At 32.8% G+C, this 27,278-nt stretch overlaps 1 non-coding gene across 1 annotated transcript; it reads left to right on the top strand.

Annotated features, from left to right (window-relative positions):
- Window positions 1-10,547: 10,547 nt before the first annotated feature.
- On the top strand, window positions 10,548-10,621 carry TRNAT-UGU (transfer RNA threonine (anticodon UGU)). The gene has a single exon. It is a non-coding gene; the product is annotated as a tRNA-Thr (tRNA).
- Window positions 10,622-27,278: the final 16,657 nt, after the last annotated feature.

Genomic DNA, 27,278 nt, shown 5'->3' with positions numbered 1-27,278 from the left:
TTCTTTTTCAGAAGTAATATTAAGAAATGACGAATTTGCTACTTTATTTAATTTTCAATGAAAATATAAAACTTTAAATCCCTTTAACACTTTTTAAGAATTCCGAAGCTCATTTTCGTAGAAATAAAAACAAACATGAACTACTGTCATGTTGAGCATAACTTTCTCTTCACACTCGAGTGCTTACGTTGACACTTTAAGTGGGATAAGCAATTGTGACTCGATCAGAGGTGGATTTGCAAAGCACAAAAGGAAGCCTATAAGTATAATTAAATTCTACCACTTTAATATTCACAAAGACGAGATATTCGATGCATCATTTCTTATTTAATGAGATAAGATTTATCTAAAAGATCCAATGTCTAGAAGCGATTTCTTGAATAATATTCAAGAGAGTTTTGCGATAAGAAATAAAATAAAACTACAAGAATGTTTTAAAATTGTTTCACTTTATTCCATTTCGTGAATTAGCTAAATTTATGCTGCGGTTTGAATTGTAATTTTGATCTTCGTGACAGGAAAAGATAAGTGAACGTTATCTTGTTTGAAAATGCTCTTATGAAGCTTGTTATTTATCAAAATAAATCAATGATTGCTATTGAATTTTATTTGTGAGATACTGATATGTACAAGACTGTAAATTGTTATTTTCATTGGGTATATAACAGAATTTAAAGTTTACCTCAGGCTCATTTTCTCTAAAATTACGTCATTTGTTCAAATACGAATTTTGATTTCATTAACATAAATAAATTTTTTATTCATACGGGTGGCATGTTATGGGAATAAGAAAGTAAAACATTTGGTAGAACTGCAGGCAAATGTTTTGAAACTAGATTGCTTGATGACATTGATTTCTTCTACTGTTCTACTGTTTTATTTATTTACTTTTATTATTTTTATATTTTTGCGTGCTTTTCGATCATTGAAGAAGGAAAATCTCCGTTTTTGCTTTTGGAAATTTGACATTAGGATGACTAACTTAATTTAGGCCTGAACTAACCTTAATTTAGGTCTGAAATTAAACAAAAAACATTGAATCAAATGCAATAATTTTATATCATATCTAGTTACTTAGTCTAAAACTCAAAATGTAGCGTGCTTATTTTAAAAAACGGAAATGCGTTTGTTAGAATTAACTTAGATCTCTTTTTTTTAACCTTTTGTAATTTCGAAATAGTACGAGCCTTTAAAAACATTTTCTCAAATTTATAGTCATATCTCTAGATCTATTTCTATTACAGTATGACTGATGATTTCTAACTAGATTTACTTGGTGAGGACTAGCTTCAACCACCTCTTACTTTTAAAATAGGCAGAATGTGCAAATTTAGATTAACTTACTTTAAGCTTTACAGAATTATTTGAGAGTCTACTGCTTGTACTTCAAGAAGCAAATACTTTTCGTAAAATTTTGCTTTTTGAACAACTTATAGAATAAATATTAGGCATTCTTTACTATAATTTAGAAATTATTAGGATTTATTTAGCATGCATTTATGTTCTTTAAGGAAGAAAAGCCCTTGCCAGTCTGTCTAGAAATGCATGAAATTTTTTAGAAGTCCAAAATCAATTTAAGACTCAATTTAGTCAAATATTAGACTTTAAACATTCATCCTTCTGTTCCCCGTATTATTGTTATGGATAATCAGTATTCTTGAGATATCTGTCGCTCTTTTGTATCCGAGTTCATTTATAGAATCCTTCTTGCACTTTCAGTGTTCCTACTGATATTTCACGTCCAGAAGTTGTACATATTCTGATTTTAAATTTTTACATTTCTATCCTTTTCTTTTTGTGTCAAATATCTATTTAATGTTTGAGATTTTCTAACCATCCCTGAATGGTCCTTGACTAGTTCTTAGCTTTCAAAACTAATACAAAAATTTTGTCTCTAAAGCGGGTAAAACTACAAATTAAAATTTATTTATGCTCTGCAGAAACGTGCAGCTAAATTACACTGGTTTTCATAAATTGAAAAAGTAAAATCACAGTAACGGAAAAAAAACTGGGTGAAGAAATTTAATGAAGTTTTAGAATACACAATATATTATGTGCTCGGTACATTACACACACAGTAATACACAGTATATTATTAAATAGGAATAAAATTAATTTATTCAAAAGCATTCGTTAGAAACAAATTAGCTGATAGAAGAAGTTACCTTAAAAAGAAGTTGTCAGATCCATGGACAAAGTTTCATAGAACATAAATAAAATACATACATAATATAAATAAAATGTTAGTGAATGAACATAACGATGTATGAATGAACATAACATAAATAAAATGTTAGTGCATTTTGGAAGCAATACTGCCTTTACAAAAAGGTCTTCCAAACTTGAACTCTCCATTTTACTCAAATATATATATATACTTATCTAGAAATGCACAGCAATCAAGCATTACTTGCTGGTATTTTATAGATGATTAGAAAAAAAATCATTAAAAACAGAGTTTTTGATCGTGGGTGTCGAATTTTCTGAAGAAATTTTAAAATTTCATAAAATCTCGAAAATATAGTGGAGTTGTATATTTTCAAATTATTATTCACATTTATTTAGCAATATATTTTTTAATATTATGTACTTCTAAATAAGGAAAAAAAACACTTTATGTATATCTCTGTATATTCAATAATTTCAATATGTTGTTGCAAACGCTTAATCAGTTTTCTTAAGAAAGGGAGGAAATATTTAGTTACTTCTTTGCTAAAAATGAAGGCTATAAAATTAACTGCTGAATTCATATAGATATAACAAAATAAATATATGTAAATGAAATACAATTTCTAGCCATTAACGACAAAGTTTCTCTCAGGATTTACTGCTAAACAAATAAAATCGTGTATAAAATATTTTGTATTTTTTAAAAAGACTTTTTTTTTCTATATAATACTGCCTTTTTCAGAAGTTCAAGAAATAAATTATATGCATAATTTTATTATTGAAATTCATTATTTAGATATTTCATTTTGTATTTAATCTGACACTTTCATAACACCTATTTATAGAAATTTTATTAAGTCGCAGTTTTATGTTTTGTTAATTATATTTTAATTTCTGTAATAAATATATTGTGTTACAAGTAATATTTTATTTTGAATAAAATAAAATACACGTTATTTCTATTTAAAAAATAAATGTCATATATAGTATGAAGTATCGTGTTCTTTGGTACCATCAAATGTGCGAAAAGTCTAAAACCTTAAGTGAATTATCACTGTATCATGTAAAGTATCAGAGTCTAGGAAAGGTTGTAAATGACGCTTTTATTTAACTCAAATATAAGTTAATAGAAGACACCACTTGTGCTTACAAAATAGCAGCATTTATCCTGCTATTTTGATTACTTTTTTTTTTAAATCAAAAGCAATGAATTTGACTTAACTAAGTAAATTTTAGCCCAACGACTACACAGAGAAACACGCAAGTTGTTCCTGACCTACAAAATCAGCGTGACAAGCCTAATGGCGAGAATAAAGCAACGCCTCAGAATACTTTTCTCAAGACAATCAAATTAACAACGTGGCCTTCCGCAGGTGAAACACGTTCTGATTCTACTCTCTAAAACGTTTCTTTAAATACTTTCTCCTTTCTATCTCATTTGAATACACGCGAGATAGAAATTTAAATTCTGTCAGAAAATAACAAATGAGGACAGAAAAGCAAGTTAACATAAAATAACTGGTTATGAAAACTAAACCAGACTTTATAACAGGTATAGTAGATGCATTGAGCCCGATCTCATAACTTTTTTATTGCTCAAAACAGAGAGTTAATAATTCTTTGCCTTATATAGCAGTACTAAGAAAATATCAATACAACGTTTGCCTTGCAAACCACTGCAGTCTGCTCTTTAGTAAATTATAATCAAATTATTTAATAGTTTAAATATGTCACCTTACACATACATATGTACATATAAGGTTACATGGCGACATAAACTTTATATATATTACCTTTATATTCACTACCTTATCGTATATTTTATATAAGAGATATACTTACGTAAATGAAAATTTCTGCCTAAACACTTTTCAGGGAAAGTTCGTTTTCCTGGGGGGAGGGGGAAATCTACAAATAGCTTTATTTTATCTTAAAGTCAACTTTATTGCCAAAATTTAAATATTTTAGAAGCATTCGTTAAGACTTTCAATTCAAATTATGCCTTAATTTGATGGTATAAATGCATACAATATGGTCTGACTACTGTTTTTGGTATGTAAAAACATGCTTTAATAGTAAATTCGGCGAAGAATCAGAAACTGCTCGCTGCCGGTCGTTTGTGGTCTGTCTAAGAAGATGAGGAAGTTATGTGCGGTGCGTTCAAATAAATACATTCGCTGAGAAAAGTAAATTAAAAAAAAAATATATATATCTGTTTTGTGTCGGTGCTCTGGTATTTTACCCAAAAAGTCGAGAATGGAAACTTCTTTTTGCTCTATGAATGTTACGTATATGTATGTCTTGAATGCAAACGTTGACCTTTAAAGAGTATATGTATTAGCAGTAGATCTGGAAACTCCTTCAGGAGAACAAAAAGATAGATGCAAGTTTTCGCTAGCTAACTGTGAACACTCGAAGGCTCAGCAGTTGCAAATTTATGTTTGCGAAACTGTCAAAATTCACAAGTTATAGCTGAACACAGCATGTGGGAGAGATTTGCTGGACTTCGCAACACCCACGCAGAGACGTCCTTCTAATTTGATTTTTTTACCTTTCCTCTTCTTAGCTGGTATTGTTTTGACAATGGGAGGACACGACACCTATCGCTCAGATTTCACGAAAATTCTGCGTGTTATAGAGGACCTTACAATGAATGTAGTATATGTTAATATATAGCATGCGTCTGTAAAAATAAGCAAGAAGATCGAGGCTAAAGCTCTAAGCAACGTCGCTAATGAAGACAAATTCAAAGCGAAGAATATTTGGGGGAACGAAGTCCAAAACGTTCCTAGAAATTGATAGTGAAGTTCTGAATTACGTGACAACACAAAAACAAATTATACCATAGCTGTGTCACATGAAATGATACAAATGAAAGCGAGAAAAGGGCTCGTTTCATGAGATGAAATTGTGAAGTTAAAGAAGAACAACGCTTCATAATAGCTACTAGAGAATTATAGCGAAAGTTGCTAGAATATCGAAGATTCGTAATCCAGCAAAGAGAATTTTACGACTAAGCTCTTTGTTATACAGGAAACGCAGATTAAACCCCTATATTTTTTGGCATGCCTAACAAAACTACAATTAATGATAAAGGGGCATTTTCTCCGGTGATAAAAAATACAAGAGCTAAAAAGGAGAGCAGCACCGTAATGTTAGTAGTGAATGCTGATGGCAAAAAATTTCCGATTTTTTGCGATTTTCTAGTAAAGCTAGAATGCTGAAGAACTGTGTAGCGACTGTACGCTGAATTCTTGTTGCATAAGTAACAATTCCATAGTAGGGTTTAAAATACCTTTTTATTCTACCTCAAAACTGATTCATAGACGACCCCTCTTGGGCATAAAATAAGTCTTTACTTGGGCTTTAACTCAAAATACAAAATATAAAACTAACTACTGCTAAAGAGATTTAATCAGCCGAAGCTGCGCAGAATAAATCTCATCTAGTTGGTCCTTGAGAAGCATCACCGGCGTATTCTAGCAGACTCGTAATAAGTACGGCCGTAGAATAACAAGCATTGACTAATAGCAAAAACGTGGCCGAAAGGGAGATCATACTCTCCTACTGAAGTAACTCAGACCTCAGCACAAATACTAGTTTCTTTCCTATTTGTATAAAGCGTAATACTAACACTTCATTTTGGAAGGAAATCGGAGGTAGGTAGGTAGGTAGGTTACGGAGGTCTGCAACACGTGGTGTCTAACAGAGGTAAAAAAGCATGTATCCCACGCCCTCCTCTAACTACAGCAAAAGCTCTCTGAAGCCACACGAGGCTGCACTAGGAGATTATTGAGGTTGTCAAAGGGAAGTACATGGCCTTACAAGGGCTTTAGTAGGATTGTATTACAGATTGAAGAGGCAAGCTGGGGTGTTACAGATAGTAGGTAGTTAAACTAAAAATACTTGTACAATAAGACGTGCACATAAAAACACATAGGCAAACAATACACAAAACACAATGCGTAAAATGTATAAACAGACAGCACATAAAACAGGTACATATGCATAGTCGCTTAAGGCACAAAAACGCAAATGGAGTACATGAAGTCGCATGAAAGCTGGAGCACAAGGTTAGTGTAGGGCAGTGAAAGCGGACGTAAGGTAAAGGTAAAGGTAAAGTTAAAAGTATGGGAAGTATGGGGGACACCAACTGGTAATGCCTTTCCATACTAACTCTTAAAAAAAAAAAAAAAAAAAGGGGGGGGAATTGCAAGTTTTATAGGAATTTACACACACTGAAGCTTTCCAAAAGGTCTAGAGTTTGCCTATTATGGTACATCGTGCAATCCCACAGTACGCCCTGCATCCAGTATTTAATTAAAATAATGATGTAGGAGATAAGTAGATTACAAAATAGTCGGAATACAATTTGAGATTCACAAGATAAATTGAACATCTGATTTGGTGCAACAAAAATAGGAGATAAACATAATTAATAAACAGATAAACATAATGAGATAATTATAATTAGTACTGGCAACACAATGTTAAAATGAATTGTAATAATAATGCTAAAGAGGTGGGTGTCCATGGGTTATTTCAGATATAGTGGTTTATTGCAGTTTATAAAGTCCACGAGGGGAGCCATTTTGTCCATAATCAAAGCAAGTAAAAGTTCACTAAGCCAGTATGTGGACTTACACTTGACAGAGATCTAGGCCGTAGGAAGAGAGTCGTTGCATAATTTTCTGAAACTTAGGATACTGATGTTTATCTTTGATTAAAAACCTTTGGAATGCCAGGAGATCAGTTCTTGGGGATTTTATATGAAACAGATGAAAATGTTTCCTATTCTTTCTTTTAATGCATATTAACTCCGTATGATTTTCTAAAAGTACATTTCAGGATCTGCTTTCCAAGTTAGAATAAATTAATTGAAAAAAAATATTATTTTGAGGCTCGTTTTACCGGTTTATCTGTTATCAAGATTATAGCTTGAAAATTATCATAGAAGACTATCATACCATAAAAATATATAAGAATTTTCTAAAAGTTATTTCGTTAATTTTAACACAGGTACTAAATATGAGGAAAATATTTAATTAATTAAATATAAATATTCAGAAATCGGATCGCAAGTAAAGAGAAAACGGCAATTCAGAATTTTATATACAGCTTTCATAACAGTCATTTTAATGACGTTATCAAGGAGTGTAAACAACCTAGTGCCTCTCTTTGGATTTTGAAAACTTGCTAAGCTTAACTTATGTGTAGAATTTGCCATCAGTAGACAGACATGAAACTCGTTCCACTAAGTGCATAAACTTTTTATTAAAAATAAAATGTGCGGCAGAAAAAGCATGAGAGTGTTTGAGCCGTTGAACATATCACAAAGTTATCAAACAAAGCGCTAACAAATGCTGCGCATAATTTGGCATTTTGCTACAGATTCTTTGCCAATTTCTTGATATTTTTATGAATTTCTCAGTTTGCTCTCGTTATTTTATGCGTATGAATTATATACTTATTTTTAGGATGGGATAGTACAATTACAGAGATTTTTAGAAAATATATTTTACTTCATTATTTTCATGAGAAACTATGTAATTGCAGTAAAGAACATTATACAGCATCCTTACTTGAGAAAATTTTCTGTAATTTTCCAAGCTAAGAAAAGGGATCAGAGCCCATGGTGTCTAGCCAACAACTGAATTCAAATTGCATCTCTTTTCATACATCCTACCTCGTCCTCTTAGTCTCTTAGTCTCGCATTCGGTCTACATATGATAATACCTATCTATATGTCTAACTGTCTGTCTACAACTATTGTTTATACACTAGGAAATAATATCATCAAGAGAATGAAATAAACTCATGATATGAGAAGATTCTTTAAGAAGTTATTCAAGAATAATTTCGAATTCTTAAAGCTTTTTCAAATGTTATATTATTACCCTGCAATACGGATTTTCAAATTAAATTAAGCACAAATTTTGAAGCAGTATTAAATATGTCTACATTCCCATAGGTCTGAGAACTGTGCTTCTGAGGCCGAGAATATTCTAATGCGTAGCTAATTACTACGTAAGCTTCCTCGTTACATATTATTCTTTAGTAGTGTCCTCATTGCTAATCCGTTGGGAGACAATTTCGAAAGCTTAATTTTGCTTTTCCAGGACCATGTGTTCCACCACGGATCACTAGCTACTAGCAATCTGCACCTCCGTGTCAATAAAAAACTGCTAAGCAATCGAAAGAGAAGATCTTCGATTCATTGGGGATAAATGCCTACCAAATAAGTTCCTTTTCTCTTCTTTTCTCCTTCTTGATTTGGTGCACCAGCTAAGGGCAAACGAGTTCAGTACTCAGCTCGGATACTGCAGCCCCAAGGGTAGAACTGCAAGTCCCCTTCTTTGCCTACTCAATTCCAGGCTATAAGCAGGAAAAATCCCGTTTCCGAAATAGGAAGCTTTAAGTTTGTTCATCTACATGCATGGGAGACTATTTTTTTCTTTCTCTAGGGACATCAGTGCAGCGTCGAACGATAGGCAGAAGAGCTTTTATTTTTCTGTAGCTTGACGGAAGAACAATGTATGCAGAATTTTACTCTCTTGACGCCATTTCATTCTCTGTACCTCCTCTGGGAAAATCCTATTTTGATGGGAGAGCGCTTAATGTTTGAAGTGTTAAAGAGTGTGCATATAAAAACGATCTTCGCACTCACCTCATTTCTTTTAAAGTCCTTTAGTTATTAAATTGAATTGCGTATTGATAGCTAATAGGCATAAATTTATCTTATATATGTTATCGTACTGTTTATCCTCCTACTGCCTAAATCCTTGATATATTAGAATATAGTAATAAAAAATTAATTCTAAAAATTTCTTATTCTTTTAGATAAAATTCAGATACTAAAGTTACTCGTAGTACAGTGAAGCCTCTCAAGACGATCGCCTCCATAAGACGACTCAACTTCTGAAAACACCAGTATTTTTGAGTTCTTAAAAGAAAACTGCTAGTGAATATCGTCTCTCTAACACGACCACATCTACCAGAAGACAGAATTACAGAAAAACTTAAATTGTACTTTCCTAGAATATTCACCGTAATTAATTTTCTGCAATAAATAGTTAACTTATTTTCATTTGGTTTCCTAGAATATCTTTAGTCGATAGTGATCCACATTTAGATTGCCCTGGCTACAGTTATATTTTGCAGTTGCTGCAAATAAAAGTGAAGCTTATTAGCTTTACTTTCAATTTTTAAATATGCTAATTATGAAAAAGGAAAAACTGATCTCTTAAATAGTATGTTTCACTGTTAGTGCTGTGTATTCATACTAAATATTACCATCTAATGCTTATTCATGCGCATCCACACATTCCATTCCTTACAAATTTGAATTTCTTATTAAGCCAAAAAAATTGAACACGTGTTCATAATCATTAAAATGTAAGGGTTTAATGAGTTTGTTAGCCAACGCATGTATTATGGATATAATAAGCATACAAATCTGCATAAAATAAGTACAGATAGACTTAAGATTAAGTCCCTTGCCAAATGTGGAGCGAATTGTTTCCTTTGAAATAATAGTTTCTTCCACCGAAATAGCTTTCTTTGAATATAAAGAAAAGTTCTCTATATATAGAAGATTTAAAAATAAATATGAATAGACATTTGTGACATTAATATGGGCTTGCGGTAAGATCTCATTACTATACTACATACAAAGGCATTTTCTTTCTTTAACACAATACATTTCTATTACTTTTTCTTCAGCAGGTATTGTATACAAAATACATTTTGCATGCGAATGAAAATCAATTTGAATGATCAAAAAGAAAAAAAAATTGTCTCACGTAAAAGAACTGTGTTAAAATGGCTATGACTAGGAATTAGGTTCAGATATCAGAAAAGAAAGACACTAATTCAAATTAATAAATGCAAGAATTATAAATGAAAAATGCTAAAGCTTAATCTCATAGTTATAATTTCATGTTGATATTGAAAGATTTACTTTTAGCCTTATTAGAAAATATGCTTTAAAAGATCGCAAAAAATGTGGCTTCCTATTTTAAAGCTAATGGATATTTTATCAATTATAGTGAATTTGATGTTGAATTTACAATAAATGCATCTTCATGGTAATAAACTAATTTATTCAGAATAATATAAAATTGATATGTATTAGATTTACATACAGCGTTGTTCTAATATAGGTATTTTTTGACACAAAATCGGACTTTCTCTGAAATGACATGCCAATTTTTTTCCATATTCCGATTCTACGACTCAAATATTGCCAAATTGCCAAGTTTTGTTAAACTCGCATGAGTATTTAAAAATTTAGTTCTCAAAATTTTAGGTCCTCAATGCTAATTGAATTTGATATATATTTATTAATATATAAGGTATTTCTCCTGCCTTCTTAGCGTGCCTTCGTGGTGTAGTGGTTCTGCACGCTTGGTCTGTATCCTAGAGGTCCTTGGTTCGATTCCCGGCGAAGGCATTTGCTCATTTTTCATTTTGCCTGCTTCAAAAAAATCCCTAATGTCTCTACAATGGTGCTCAAACTAAAAGGGTGTTTGATGATGATTCTTCTCACCCAGGATATGGCGATTAGGTCCTCTAAAAAAACTCAGTCGCACTTTTAAAGGAAGAGTATATAAGGTATTTCTCCCGCCTTCTTAACGAGCCTTCGTGGTGTGGTGGTCTGCACACTGGATCGGTATTCCAGAGGTTCGCGGTTCGATTCCCGGAGAAGGCGTTGTTAATTTTTCATCGCTTCGGCTTTCCAAAAAAAATTAACCTTACGACTCTACAAATATCTCTTTTTTATTAAACTTGCCTGATTCCTTCTTCCAAAATTTGGAATTTAGTCTTAATACAAATATAATTCGCAAATTTTTTTATGATTTATTTTTAAAAATTTTTTATAAATGTTTGGGAAAAAATTTGTATTATAAACTATAAAATTTTTAACATCATTTTAAAGTAGATGTATTTCTGGGCACACCTGCAAAAAATTAGAGTTTTTCATTCAAATGTTTCTAAAATATACAAGAATTTACATATTGGAGGGTTATGAAATTTGGCATTCTTTTTACTTCCTTGTACGAAATAAAAAGAAGTATTGTAATCGCGAAAAGTTTCAGGCAGCATATTTCAACGAAAATATCCAATTTGACCGATATCGAATGCAATTTAACGATGTTTTTGCGTGATATCTCTACGTAAAAACAGAATAAAAGACTCTTTTCCTCCAAAAAAATTATAGAACTGCTTTAAAATGAATTCTGAAGAGAATTTTTCGTGGCGTCTGTACGAACGTATGTAAGTATGTACGTACGTACGTACGTATCTCGCATAACTCAAAAACGAGTAGCCTCAGAACGTTGAAATTTTGTATGTAGGACTACTACAACATGTAGATGTGCACCTCGTATTTTGGTTGCAATCGGCCGCACCAAACGTATATAAATATATTTATATATATATCCACTCTGTTACCCGGCTCAGTGATCTCATTTTCTTTACTCTTATATGTTTGTAAATTGTGCATTTTTTACTTTAAAAATGGTCGAATTATGTTGTTAATCCGGTTAAGATTTTTATGCCTTTAGTAAATCTGTATGCAATATTTTTAGCATTATCAACAATTTTAAAGTTGTTTAAGTGCCATTAAGCCTAATATTTTTTTTATGGCGGCCATTGCTTGTTTACATTTGAAACAGCAGAATAGTGGATTTGTTGCCAATCTAGAGAAACTTAGCTTCGCAACAGCAAAGATAATGCCTTCATTTATTATTGCGAATTAAATCATGCTTTATCCTTTCTGGAATTTTTTCGAGGAAATAAGTGTTTAAGATTTAACTGAATTAACTGATTTTTTAAGAACTGAATTAATTGAATGCGAAATACTCAATCGTCTGTGAAAAACATTTGCTTTTTTGTTTTGTTTGCTTAATTTCCTTTATACATCGTTCTAGCTTTATTATAGTATTTAAATAGAACATGTGGCAACGATTAGATAATTTTTTAAATAACATAAATTTGTGCATTCTGAGTTATAATATGAACGAAATATAATACTGTTAAGTAAGCTTAGCGCCAGAGTGTCGCTATGGTAAACAAATAGAGTGAATTTTAAAGAATGCATTTATTCTTGGTTTATGCGCTGTCGGCGAAGTAGATTTAATTCAATCCAGTAAGTTTAAATTAAATTCAAGAAAAAATGCGTATAATTTAATATTCCGTACAAGGAAGTCATGTGGTGTACACATCAGATTTTTTTGAGCGATAATAACGCCAAACGATAATACGCACTTTGTTAAAATTATTTGAAAGTATGAACGATGACTTTTTTCCGCTCGTCTGCAATTAAAAAAAGAAAAGGAAACTAGGTTGCTATAAATTAAGAACTTCGCCAAGTAAATTATTCTTGGCGCAAACTGAAAAAAATACCCCAAGATAAATTTTTGAATTTCTCGATAAATTTTGCACCAAATTTTACAAAATGTAATATTTAGGCATAATTTGAGTTGTAGAATCGAAATATAGAAAAAAATTGACATGTCATGTCAGAAAAAGTCCTATTTTGTGTCAAAATACCTATGTTAGAATGATGCTATATATATAAATCTAATATATATCCTAAGTCGAGCTTTCGAGACATGAAAAACGCAATCTGAATTTCGTCAATTGGCCCAGTAGAACGGAAGATATGGTACTGACCCTCCCCTTTTTTTTACAGTGTACATGTTTAAAAAGCCACTGCACCTTTCAAGATTAAAAAGTATTCCTTGCTCTCTATATATAAAATTTGCATATCAAATTCACTTAATTTTATCAGTTCCTTTTAAAAATCTATGTGTTCCGAAAACATAAAAGAAATTTTACCAAAACAGTGAAAAGTAATATTTGAATAATATTACTATGTTACCTAATCAATGTGTACCGTCTTTTGAGAAGAACTTATAAAGGTGATCCATCGTTTTCTAAATTATTGTTTAGCTCAAAATATATCTGTCGATCTCTATATTCCTTCATAATATTATATCCAGGATTGGTTTGCCTCGAGAATAGGTAGAGTTTTTCACCCTTTAAAATACTGCACATATCAGGAATAATTTCCTTAGTAAATTGCATGGCATGTATTCCCTTCCTTGTGTAAATACGTGGCATTTGCTATCAAATAACTAAAATAAACAAACACGTGAACTTCTCAGAAATTGCCTTCTGCAATTTTTTCTAGACATTCATATCAAATGAGGATCATATTCAAATGCCTTTACAATATGATTAATAAACAGTGTCCTCTAAGTCTGTAAACACATGAGTTATCCAATGTTTGCATAACCAGTATTTGCTAAGGCTCCAATCTGATATGGTAATAGACTGTCTTGCATCTGAAGATGAATCAGAGAAAATTCAAGGGTTAGAGAGGGCATGAGGGCATTGTTCTTTTTTAACGGAGAACTCTTATATGCTACGGCATAAATGTATTTTATGTATTTTCTGTTCTGAATTTTTGCATTATGCTTTTTATTAAAAGATGTACCTTACTAAAGAATGGCAATCAACGTAGGGGAAAATACAAAATTGTTAATCCCCAAACCTCGACGAGTGTAATTTTTTAGACCTTAACATTTTCAAGTTTCTTCTACCTAAAAATATTGAAAAATTTTAGTAATTTTATATGCTTAAATACACTCTTAGCCAAAAGACTACGCACCAAGAAGGAATTACCCAGATGATGTACATGTACAGAAAAACAAATGATTACAGTTTGAGAAAAATTGGATGATTTAATTGAAGTGATAGAGCTTCACAAAGTGAAAAAGTCAGTAACGCGTTTGTCCACCTCTGGCCCTTATGCAAGCAGTTATTCGGCTTGGCATCGATTGATAGAGGTTGCGGATGTTCTCCTGAGGGATATCGTGCCAAATTCTGTCCAACTGGCGTGTTAGATCGTTAACATCCCGAGCTGGTTGGAGGGTCCTGCCCATAATGCTCCAAAAGTGCTCAATAGGAGAGAGATCCGGCGACCTTTCTGGCCAAGCACTAAGGCTAATGTTCGGCAAGCACTAAGGCAAGCAGTAGAAACATGTGCAGTGTGGAGGCGGGCATTATCTTGCTGAAATGTAAGCCCAGTGTGGCGTGACATGAAGGGCAACACAACGTGCCTTAGAACTTCGTCGACGTACCGTTGTGCTGTAAGATTGCGACGGATGACAACCAAAGGCTTCCTACTATGAAATGAAATGGCACCCCAGACCATCACTCCTGGTTGTCGGCCTGTCTGCCGGAAGACAGTCAGGTTGGTATCACACCGCTGTCCGGGGCGTCTCCATACTCGCCTTCGCTGGTCATCGGGGCTCAGTTCAAAGCGGGACTCATCACTGAAGACTATTTTATTCCAGTCAGTGACATTCCAGTGCGACTGAGCCCGACACCACTGCAAACTTGCTTGACGTTGTACAGAGGTCAATGGTAGTCGGCGCAAGGGGCGCCGTGACCTCAGCCCCTTTTCTGTGAGCCGTTTATGAATGGTCCTTGCGGTCACTGAAGCACTAGTTGCACGTACAATCGATGATAATGATACATTTAGGGCTGTGAGTGCCACTCTGGCGATTTCTCGGTCTTCACGTTCTGTCGTTTCTCTAGTCCTTGACTTCTTGACGCTGTGTGCGGCCATAGTTCACCCATTCCTGCCAACATCGTCTAATAGTGGCATCGCTCCTGCTCAAATGTCGAGCTATTCGCCGATAAGGCCAACCGGCTTCTTTGAGTCCAACTACACGACCTCTCTCAAATTCTGACATCTACGCATATCGCTTGCGCACCCGTATGCGAGGCATAAGTACTATCTACCAGCGTACACGGAATGAAATTCGGGAAGAATTTATGACCTGGAATCGTAATTTCTCCTCTTAAATATCCTACCATTTGCGCAGATCAGATGCGCTGTAGCGACAACCGTCATTCATTGGCAGCCAAACTGTAAAATTTTGCATTTTCTGTCGAAACCTGTATGTATCAATTTGTGTCCAATTTGCTTTATAGCTAGCTTCTCAGTGCGTCGTGGTGCGTCGTTTTTTTTTTTTTTTTTTTTTTTTTTTTGTCTAAGAGTGTATTTTGCTATCTGAAAACTACTATCCAATATTGAATTTAAACTTGCATTCTAAGTTTGCTTAAAAAATTTCTTTAACATTTATATCTAGTTGTGTTACAATCAGAGGCAAATATATTAATAGAACAAAATCAATTTTTTTCAAGAAAGTTTTAAAAACAAATCTATTGATTGTAATTAACGCATTGGTTAAAAAAAAGAGATAAATAACATCGATCTATTTCTTATTTACATTTTGTGTTACATTAAAGTTCACTTAATGCTAGTGTGATATGCTTACACATATGCTCTCTCTCCATGTATATATTTATAAGTTTTGATATAACTTTCCATTAAAAGTCGGAAGTAGTTATCAGAACAAATCCACTAATTCATGGTAGCTACGAGGCAAAGATTGATCCTGCTGTTGGGTTACGCCTTGGGAATCTTACAAGTAACAGTACGAATTTGCCAAGCTCCGTCCCTGTTTTGAAGAAGTACATCCTTCTTAAGCGGACGGATCCAAAGCTCATCCAACCCTCTTTCCCTTCCACCAACCTTTCGAGGTGACTTTCAAATCGATAGTTTTTACGTGTCTCCATACCACAAAGACACTATACACTTACAATCATTCACGTCTTCTTCGAATTCGAACCTGGGACGGCTTCTGTATCACCATAATAAGAGGGCAGCATATCTCCCTCTAAAGTATCAAAATAAATCACAGAAAAAAGTATCTTTTTTTAAAAGTTTTTTTTTTTTTTTTTTTTTTTTTTTTTTTTTTTTTTTTAATGACTGGTGAAATTTTTCCATGCCTGTCCGTTATAACCACTTTAGCCATTACATGATGAATGAGTTATTGCTCAGAGCTTAGCACTTGAGAAAAAACGGACGTTTTAATACAAGCAGCAAATTTACATGGATTAATATAAGCTGTTTGTAAGATGGTTTAATATAAGCTGCAAATACATGGATGCAAATTTCTGTTTTCATTCTCGAAGATCTTAATATAAGGATTTCGCAAGTATAAGTGTTTCATAGATTGATAAAAATAGTGTTCAGATGGAGGAAATACCTTAAGTTCAACAATATCGGAACTAAATATTTTAAGCTCCGAAAGAAAATGTATGGTGCTGTGAAATACATATCTGCCTATCAAAAATAAATGCCTGTGACTCTAAAAAAAATTTTCCTGTGTAAAACTGTTCGAAGTATTAGTCACTGCGTACTGATTTAATAACTATGTTGTTAAATTTTTGTATAATGAATAATATGAAATATCTGACTGTTCATCAAGTTCATTAAATTACTAGTAAAAAATGACAACAAATATTATTCAATAAATCGTGTTGATTCCCAAAGCTCTACATATGTTACTTCGTATTCATTAAAGTTCGTTATGCTATCTATATTTCTCTTAAAATAAAAGTACGAAGCTATTCATTTCAAATTCGTTTTTCTTCCAATGCATTATATTAATAGTCTCGATGATTCTGGAAGTGCCTTCTTTCTGTCATTTAGAATTACCCGTATGCAGCAAATATTGTGGTGTTATATACCTCAAATTTTCATTTCGCTGTTTTAGAGTCTTTATGTTTTCAACGTGTTATTTCCTTTCTCAGCTCGTCAATTTTTTGTGGAGATTTGCGTGTATGTGTGTGTGTGTGTGCGCGCTCGCTCGCTATTTCATTCAAAAAATATATTCTTATTTCCCGAAACGCAGACTTCGTTTACTCATGGTAAGTCAATCTCCCAATCTACCATTCCGTTTTTAACTGCAGAACTTGGGTTATAAGAAACTTACTCTTATCACAAATCAGTGTTTTGCCAAGAAATCTAGGAAAAAATTCTTTCAAAAATAATCAAATTGATTTCCGAGAATTATTGTAATTCCGTTACACTAAAAATTTCAAGTTGATCTTAGTTCCGATTTCAACTATAAGTATACATTAATGCAGTTACCTGCTGGAAAAGTGACGGAAAATTAATTATAAAATGTTTAAATTTACTGCTTGTGTTTTATAGCTGCTTTTGCACTTCAAAATCTCAGAATTTATTTAAAACATGTATGCATAGTAAATAATAAATAACTAAAAATTTGAATTTATTTGTTAGACAAATTTGTTCAAGTTAAATATTGTCACTAGAATGTCAGTTATTGTTAAAAGCTCCTTCGTCTAAAGTTCAACTGCCAGTCCTTATCTGAATGTTAAAAGTCTCTCTTTTGCAAGACAAAATCTGCATCCATCTCATCTGAAAACGCTTTCAGGAAGAACATCTAAAGAACTTTTCTTTTTCCCCTCGTCCTGCACTTTTGAGACTGTGCCAACACCGTTCGGTAACCTCTCATCAGAAAAGATTCCACGGAAACAAAAGTTCAGGCGGCAGACGGAAAAGAAAAATACAGGCAACGGTTCAAAAGAATAAGAATGCAATGAAATCCATGCAGGCGAGACGGTGAAAAGATACGTCTTCTGTGTGCTGTTAACCGGAGATAAAGGTATCCATCAATGTCTAAAACTCATCTTGTTCAGTTGCTTCACATAAAACTCTAATTAGATTAAAATACGGTGGCTTACCGTAATAGTAAATAGAGCAAAGGCGTTAAATGATAGTTTAATCGTTTCGATACTTCGCACTGATCCAAACTTTTGAGTCTGGATCAACGGACCGAGACAATACATGGGATATCCATCCACTCAGTTGGACAACCCGCATACGTTGCCCAGAGTTCACCGTCCGTTAAACAGACTCATCAGAGGAAATGGAGTTGTTTTAATTGTAATAGACAGAAAAATGTCTTAAAACAGTTCGGCGTTTCTCTTATTTATACAATTATTTCTAAATTATCTATAAGAGTACGATGTTTAGCATATAGTGTAGTCAACAGTAAAATACTTTTTTTTTTTAAAAGCATGTGAATTCTCAGAGAAGAATATCGTTTACTTCCCATCCCAGTTTCGAACAGTTTATGTTTTATTTCAAAAATAAAAAAGGCTTAATTCGTAAGGTTAGTTGCAGAGTGCTTTAAGATACAAATGCTCCATATTTGTGCTTAGATTACTGTTTAAATTCATCCAGAGCACACTAAAGTGCTGTATTTCTGGTTCTGGTATTTGGTTCTAGTACCAGAACTAGAAATTCATAGTTCTAGTATCTATTAAATTTTTAAAGTAATTGTAATTCCAATCAGAGAGCTCCGGAACAGTAAATGAGATGACTTTGTTATTAAACTGAGCCTCAGTACCAGCAGAAAATTCTGTTACTCACGTAAAATCTATTTTAGCTGTTAGTACAATTAATATTCATATTATCAACTAAGCGCGTGCCTCATTTTCCTCAGAAAACTGCAACATATTACGATATGCGATCCTCTCCACTACTGGAACATTTAAACTGTATTTCCACTCGGACCATAAGTAACAGAAGTCGAGTTAAATGAGTAATTTTATCTAATCAAGATCTATGCAAAATACGTTTTTTATTCTTATCTTAGGGGTGAAGTCTTTATCAAAGATTGTTATTTTATTTCATTCGGTATTCACCAATTTTCCATCAATTTAACTTGATTTATTAAAATTTTATTTATGTCTTCAGGTTTTATTTAATTTGATTTTTTATTAATCTGCTTTCTTATTCTTATTACATATTCTTACTATGTATTCGGACTGCACATCTTATTTACCTTATTTATTTTATCACACGTTTCCTAATTAATTTACATAGGTCTGCTAATTCTAACTCAGCAACCAAGCCCTACTTGCAACTTAATTCTTATAATGACGTTTTAAATTTCTTTTATAATTTCTTTTTAAACTATGACGCATCTAAAATTAAAAAAAAGAAATTCCTATTATTGCGAAAATAATCATACATTATAAATTAAATTAAACAGGATTCAACAAGAATACTCCTGGATCTAACCAAAGCGTTTAAATCCTCTTAGAAATTACAATAGGTTTTGGAAGCAACTATTGATTTGAGATGACAATTCAAACAATGACAAATACCTTACAATTTCAGGTAGATTCTGTTGAGCGTTATGTAACTTTTCAGCTTCAGTTGTGATCCACCCAAAATTAAGTTGATACAAATTAAAAAATACTTTAGTTTCATCCAAATGATGCGCTGATTCTTTCTGCGTTTGTTTCAAGAGCATGTTCAATTACAATAAAATGTTTGCGAAAGAGTTTATATTAATTCATGATAAAATCTGAATATTTTGAATATTTTAAAACTTTTTCCATGTTTATCAAAGCAAGTGAGTAATAATTGTTATTTCAGATAAAGAATTATGATGCAAATTTCTCTTCCTGTTATTAAATTCGGAGGTAGCGAGTTGGCAGCCAGCAGCCCGCATTCTATTCTTTAAGTCTGTTTTTGCGGTCTGCAGAGACGTCAACAAAATTCATTGGTATTACTTATTGACTTCGAGCTTTATAATCCGTATATATTTGCTTAATTCTGACCATCTTAAATCCATCTTCAAATTTGTTTAAATTATTAACAACATTACTAAAATAGGACTTTCATAAAACTGTGTTGTTTTCATGTGCTCCCACAGAGTTCTTTTGGGCTTTAGTTAAACTTCAAGCCTTAAAATAGGACCTAAGGACATAAATATTATAACGAAAATAGTACTCAGAATGGCATTTTGAAATGTTTTGCCTGCGTAATCTTGTTTTACATGCAGCCCTGTTGTTAATGACAATAATTTTAAATATGTACAATAAAATGCCGATCATTTGACATTCATTTTAGAACTTATTTTTCAAAAAAAATATTGATGACAACAATATTAAAAATAATACTGAATATTAAACATTTTTTAAATGTCCGTTGTTTCAAAACGCTATTAAGAGGTCATATCTACTGAGAATTATATTTTAGATTTTCCGTATTATTATCAAAGGAGTCATAGATCTGACAACGAGAACCGTTACATTTCATAAAGCAAGATCGCAGGTGTCTAATCCAGTAACCCACACATGTCAGCTATTCATGCTATCTTTACTTGGTTGTTCTTAGGGCTGTTGCGTTAATCTAACGTTAGTATTTTAGTTCCGTGAATGCATTTTATGCAATAATAAAAGAGCCGTACAATAAAAAATTAAAATAAATAAATAAAAATATTGGAAGGGTAGTTTGTCTAACACATTTTGAACACAGAATTATAATTTTCAAAATGCTAGCAAAGTCGATGCCGAAATTTGCCTCCAATTTACGGGCTAAAAGAGTAATTTTTACTGACTGGGAACGAAACCAATCTAGAAATATAACACGAAGCTCGATTTTAATTGAAAAGAGTTCAGATGAGAAAAGAAGCAAAAATGATTATTATAAAGAAAAGACTGGAGCAGTGTTTTTGGCGTTAACTCAGCGACTATAATTTAGCAAGGTCTTACATTTGTAATAAATTTAATTGGGCCTGTTTAATAAGCTCTTTCGATTATTAAAATAAAGTCCCGCTTTAGCCTCTGAATTTAAATGCAGCCGTCTACTGTGAAAAATCTGCAATCTGCAACAAAAACAACTTATTTCGTTTCCTTGTTTTTTGTTCTTTAAAATTAAATACAACTTCATGAATCAATTGAATCATTAGATGGTATTCCTAGATTAGCCTTCTAAACTGCTACATATTAAAGATACACTCATTTTTTTTCTTAATACATTAAATTTACGTACTATACCACATTTAAGTTTATTTTTGCTAAAGAAAGATTAAATTCTACCACCACTTCTTACGTCCAAAAATACTTCTACATCAGCTTGACGAATCACTAGAATCATTTTGCGGGACTCATTGCATGGACTATTACATTTTGCCTTCTAAACAGTTACGAATTAAAGGTAACTTCTTTTCTTTCCTTAAAGTATTAAATTTACATACTATACTACATTAAAGATGCTTTGCCTGAGAAAGATTATTTTTTCTTGTTTAGATAACAGCTGCACATTAAATTATTTTGCATCGTTGCACATGTTACGGTTAACACAATCAAGTACTTAATGTGCACACATACACTATATAAAGAATGATTCACTCGACTTGATTTGTGCTCATTTATTTATTTAAATCAAATAAAAGGTTTTGATGTTGTTTCTGCAGTTATTTGGATATTAAAGGATTTGGGATTTATGAGAATTTGATCAAAATGTCCTCTTGTTATTGAAGGAATTTGATTCTGCATTTAGGGGTTAGACAGATGTGAACAAAATTATCTTCTAGTTTATTGAAGCTTTAAATTTAGTAAATTTGTGTCATTATCATTTCAGAAACAGGCTGATCCATTTAAATCTCTCTACACACCAGCGTCTTAAGACGATGTGCCGAGATATGCAAATTTCTTATTTTTCACTCCACTTTTATGCTTTTACATTTTTGCGCTATTTTTTATGCATTTATGCACTCACTGAATCTCACTGCCAGACATGTTTATTTTTTCCCCACAGTGGTTTTGTTGCTTTTGCAAATAATTTTATTTTTTGTTTTTGTCAACTTCTTACTCCAGGTTGAATATGTATTGTATTTAAGTTCTTTTAATTTTTCAGTACATATATATGACATAATTAGCAAAGGAAAGCCGGAACAGTGTTGATGCGTAGGTAGATCCATACTGAAGCATTCTTTTTGCGTATTATACTAATATGTTCAGTTCGTAATATACTTGGCAGTCGAGGCAGTTTTAATTCCATTTTTATTTTCAATTGATATTTGTGGCCACAGTTCACTTGGCACTCTAGCCGTGCCTATCGAAGAACATTTGTATTTTTGATATCATTGCAATAGGAAGCAGCATAGCGAAATTACGTCCAAGCAGAGCAGAGAGCGAAGCTGAAGTGCGTATTTATGCAAGATGGTAGCACACGAAGAGAAAGGTTTTGGTTTGAGTTAAAGTTTCAGTTCCCAACTATTACGTCATCAGCGTTGGCCATGCAAAATGGAATTATTTAGAAATGACGCAATCCATAGAAGTGGAGAATTAAAGCTTTAACCCTTAGTTTAAATTATAATTTTGATTTATATATTTTTATCTTACATATTTATATATATGTGCGTGTGTGTGTGTAAAATATACACTCATATCTATAAATTATGGATAATTCTAGCTCCGGCAAATAAAGGTTCAGAAAAAAAAACCTGACTTATTCATAATGCCCATTTATTAAATAAAACATAAAAAATAAAAAAGATGGTGTATGTATGCTACCATTCATAAAAACCACGATTTTTACTCCCGGGAACAATTAAAAAAATATTTCCCTTACAAAAACTTAACATTACATGATTTGTATAATAAGCTTCTGTCTTCAGCTTCTGTCTCTGCTTTGCTTGGACGTAATTTCGCTATGCTGCTTCCTATTACAATGATACCAAAAATGTAAATATTCATGGATAGGCACGGCTAGAGTGCCAAGTGAACTGTGGCCACAAATATCAATTCCAAATAAAAATGGAATTAAAATTGCCTCGACTGCCAAGTTTTCGTTTCGTGTGAGTTCTATTTTCGTGTTATTCTGAACTATCCTTAATATATGGACATGAGTGTAAAAAATGAAGCAAAATTACTAACAGAATTATTAAACATAATTGGAACAAATTGACAATAGATCTTTAAATTCATAATTAATTAGAAACATCTCCTCTTCAAGGATGCGCTTTGTAGCATTTTGTGTCATTTACAGTCTTTTACATCATTCTTTCTCTGCAGTTTCTTTGCACTAAGAAGTCTTTTGCACAGTCACTGCTCAGAATTAAAACAAAGACTTTCCGAAATTATAAATTCTACTACAGTTAGTCCGCATCACTTTTCCATTTCTAAGAAAAGTCTACTTTCTTCGCTAAGCTTTTCTTTCTATTATCTAAAATGTAGACCATGTTTATAAAAATTGTGGGAAGCGTTTAACACTCCCAGTGTTGTACTAATTTATGCAAAAATGCATTTCTGCAGAATTTTTCCTATTTAAAATAAAAATGATGTTTTAACCACTAAGCCAGTTTTGATTTTTGCTCTAGACAGATCTGCTCAGCAGTTTTTTTCGGCCATGATTAAAAAGTGGATTGGTTTTATCTTCTCTAGTCAGCTCTTTACTAGATTCTATCAAAGCACCACGACTGAGAACCTCTAAAATATCACATATATATCTCATTATACACATTATGTATACTTTATATATGTGTATTTTGACTTTTTCTGCAGAACCAGTGACTTCGTAGTGTTCTACAAGTATATTTCAGATATTTCCCTTCTCCTCTCTTTATGCTCTTTTCTTTGTTGGTACAGACCAATTCTGTTGGGTTAAATTTGCATATACTCAAGTTTAAGCCAAAGCATACTATTTTTAATTCCATTAAATTTCTACTTCTGCATTAAAAAATTAAACTAAAAAGTGCTTAAGAAAAACCTAAGTAACGGGTTGTTGAAGTTTCTTCAAATGTACTTTATGTTTTAAATTTTTACTTACTGTAGTGTTTGTAAACCGGCATTCTTTTAATTGATTTGAAGTGGTTTTAGACCAAAAGAGCGCATGAAACAACCGAAGAAGTAAACAAAGTAAATATTAAAGCCTAACTACATATTACTGATCTATCTAAACCTATAACTTTTATGGTGCGAAACTAACCTGGGTTGTAATTTGATCCTAGAAGCTATGTGCGGAGATTAACGAGTTGTCGTTTAGTATTTGTTAAACTATTGAGACTCAAGACTCAAAGGTGAAATCGAACACAAAAGTTTATTAATCATAACTTGTGGATATCACAACTAAAACTGAAACAAACCAAACGTTGTCACTTCTGCTCTACTTGCAATAACAGTTGCTTGCCGATAATATAGAAATTAAAAGTAAGCAGCTAAATAAATTACTTGAAATATCAATATAAAATCGTAAAGGAAGTTGCAATTAAATAACAGCCTTTATATGTATTCATAGAAATTAAATGCAGTATTTCGTATTTATGTTACATGAGCGCAGCTTTTTTAATAAAATGTACTCATGTATATAATAATATCTGTTCAGTACGCTAAAAAACAAACGTATATTTACTAGCTATGAAATATGTGCAATTGTCCCTCACAGATGTAACAAACTTGAAAATATTCCATTAACCATTAACTCGTTTCTCAAATTTTACATGTCATATTTTCATTACTTATAACCTACTAATGAACAAGAAATAGATATTGTATTCTTATTTTGTTTGCTTCCAATTGAAAGTACCTTCGTCTTTCAAGTAAATTCTCATTTATTTTAACTATCTAGTTTTTTCCCCTTCCAGATATAAAGAAAACAATTATGTCACGTTCCGGCTCAACTCCTTTAAAAAAAGACAGATATCGTGATGATTCATGATTTTTTCGATGTGTTACGAAGTATTCACGTGTTTCATTGCAAAATTTTAAAAGAATCCTCCAAATTAGATAAACCTAGATTGGTTTTCTGTAAACAACAAGATTTTAAACTTCTTCTTTTAAATGAAAAATAACATAAGATCCCTTAAGTGATTAGCTCATTTACGCTTTTCTTGACGCGGAATATTGCCATATTTCTTCGATTCTAAATTCAGTCCTGGCCATAAAGCAAATATTTCAAAAATAATTTGCTTTGATTTAGTTACAACAGTAATACTCTTACCTAAGCAACTATTTACAAAATGTATTACTTTGGAATAAATAGTAGTACGGAAAAAATGTGCTGTTCTAAGATGATAATGATTGTAAGGCGCACACCATTTAAGCAACATTTATCCGGCAGAAAAAAACTGTGCTTCTTAGATTCCAAAAATTAACAAATAAAATTTCATTTTTATAAGCTTGACTAGTTCAAATAAATAAAAGCTTAAAAAAATGTTTGACGAACCGAATAATTAAACTAATGAACGCACAATAATAACGGATAATATAGATTTTTTAGATACGAAATTGCAATCATGTACAGGAGGTATAATTGACCATACGGATGAACATACTACATAGAGCGACAGTATTAAAAATTGCTTTTAAAAACATTAGCAGTTAACAAATACCTGAAATTTCCTTCCAATTACGGTAACTTGAGTTTCGAAGAAACTAAAATCTTTCCTTCTGGACTTCTAAATTCCTTCCGATTGAAAACATGTAAGCTTATTAGCTGAATTCTTCTATAGATGACAAAAGTTTAAAAATTTAACTTCTCTGGAACTCAATTTAGTATTACTCTATTATTTTCCCGAGTAAACAAAAACAACAGAAAATTATTTTTCTCTCTCTCTCTTTCTTTTTTTTTAATCATTGAGCCATGCTGGAAGACTGTTGAAATTAATCCCTCAACAAATAAACAAAAACAAATCTTCAGAAAGAATTTTCATCATCGTTGTCGTAAATGAAATTCTACTGCTTTTCTTTCCGTATGTTTTATTAGAAACAAAAATTTCTTTCTATTAAGTACATATACACATTCATGCTCATAATTTGAGAAGCTTGCATCCTCGGATGTTTTTGCTTTGCCAAGCTATAAGAGCCACGGATCAGGAGAATGAGCATAAAATCCAGTAGGAATCTTAATAAGCAAAACTGAGTTCATTTGAGCAGCGGAAAAAGGAAACAAAGACTGTACTTTAAGTACATTATTGTGACACTGCTTGTATCGTGAATGAAATACTAGTGATCGTGGAATGATTTAATGTAATACTACTTACCATGAATGAATGCACATGTTGTTTAGAGCTTCGGCATACTATTGATAATGCTCTTTTCCATCAGTTCCTGGAGTACATAACCCCATTCTTGAAAAATTCATCTGAGTTGTTCTGTAATTCTTAGTGGAAGGCTGGTTGTGCTTTGCAGAAGAGCGTCTCACACATGTTCATTGAATGACTAAGATTTAAGAGAAATTAAGAGAGATCAAAGGAATCGCTTCTCGCTGTTGGAATTCCACGCTAGTTCTATTTAAAACTGATATTCCGGCTTTAGCAGTCTCACCAGCTGGTATTTGTAAACAGCACTCAGGTAAAATATTTTTAGCTAGCTTATAGCTTATTCAATTGTGTGTACAGTCTTAGACTAAGTTATCAGCTTTTATATTTAACTGTCTATTATTGCTAATTTTAAGAGTCATAAATGATGGTTTCATCTGCCGAATAATACTTGCCTTTATGTTCAGCTCAGCCGCTCTGACGGGAAAGAAGCTAGTGAACCTGACTGAGGCATTGAAGGGCCCTGGTTCGAATCCCGGAGAGATATGGATGTAATTTGTCCGTCCATTCATAAGAGGTAACGGTGGCCCACCTATTAGATGCCTTCATAATAAAGTGACCATCGCTTCCGGTCTTAGTAGTGGCCAACGTCTTGTAGAGACATTAGGTATTTTTGGAAGCAGGCATGGTGAAAAATTACCAACGCCTTCGCAGGGAATCGAAACGCGGACCTCTCAATTACGCGCTGAGCGTGCAGACCACCACACCACGAAGGCTCGTTAAGAAGACGGGAGAAATACCTTATATACTCCCCCTTTTAAAGGGCGACTTAGGTTTTAAAGGGACCCAATCGCTAAATCCAGGGTGAGGAGAATCATCATCCAACACCCTTTTAGTTCGAGCTCTAATATAGAGATATTAGGTATTTTTGGAAGCAGGCAAGATGAAAAATTAGCAATTACCGCCTTCGCCGGTAATCGAACCGTGGACCTCTCAATTACGCGCTGAGCGTGCCGACCACTACACCACGAAGGCTCGCTAAGGAGACGGAAGAAATACCTTATAGTCTAAAAGAGGGAGAGCTTGGTTGGACAACGGCTCCCAGCGTATTTCTATAGTGTGCGCTATCACTAGCGGATTCAAGTTGCGTGTAGCTCGAACTTTCTATTAACGTAAAAAATCCGCTAAGACAGGGAAAATGGTTCGTGACTCTGATTGCCGTACCGAAGGGCCCTAGCTCGAATCCAAGAGAAGACATGGATGTAAATTGTCTGCCCTTCATAGAACGCAACGAAGGCCCACCTATTAGATGCCTTCATAATAAAGTGACCACCCTTTCCGGTCTTAGTAGTGGTCAGCGTCTATGATGACTTGTGCCCG

Source organism: Stegodyphus dumicola, chromosome X1 (assembly GCF_044657685.1).
Source record: "Stegodyphus dumicola isolate Sdum_Otavi_A_Nest chromosome X1, ASM4465768v1".
NCBI lineage: Eukaryota > Metazoa > Arthropoda > Arachnida > Araneae > Eresidae > Stegodyphus > Stegodyphus dumicola.
Note: the sequence above shows the minus strand (reverse complement) of the source record. Positions and strands in the feature narration are given on the sequence as shown.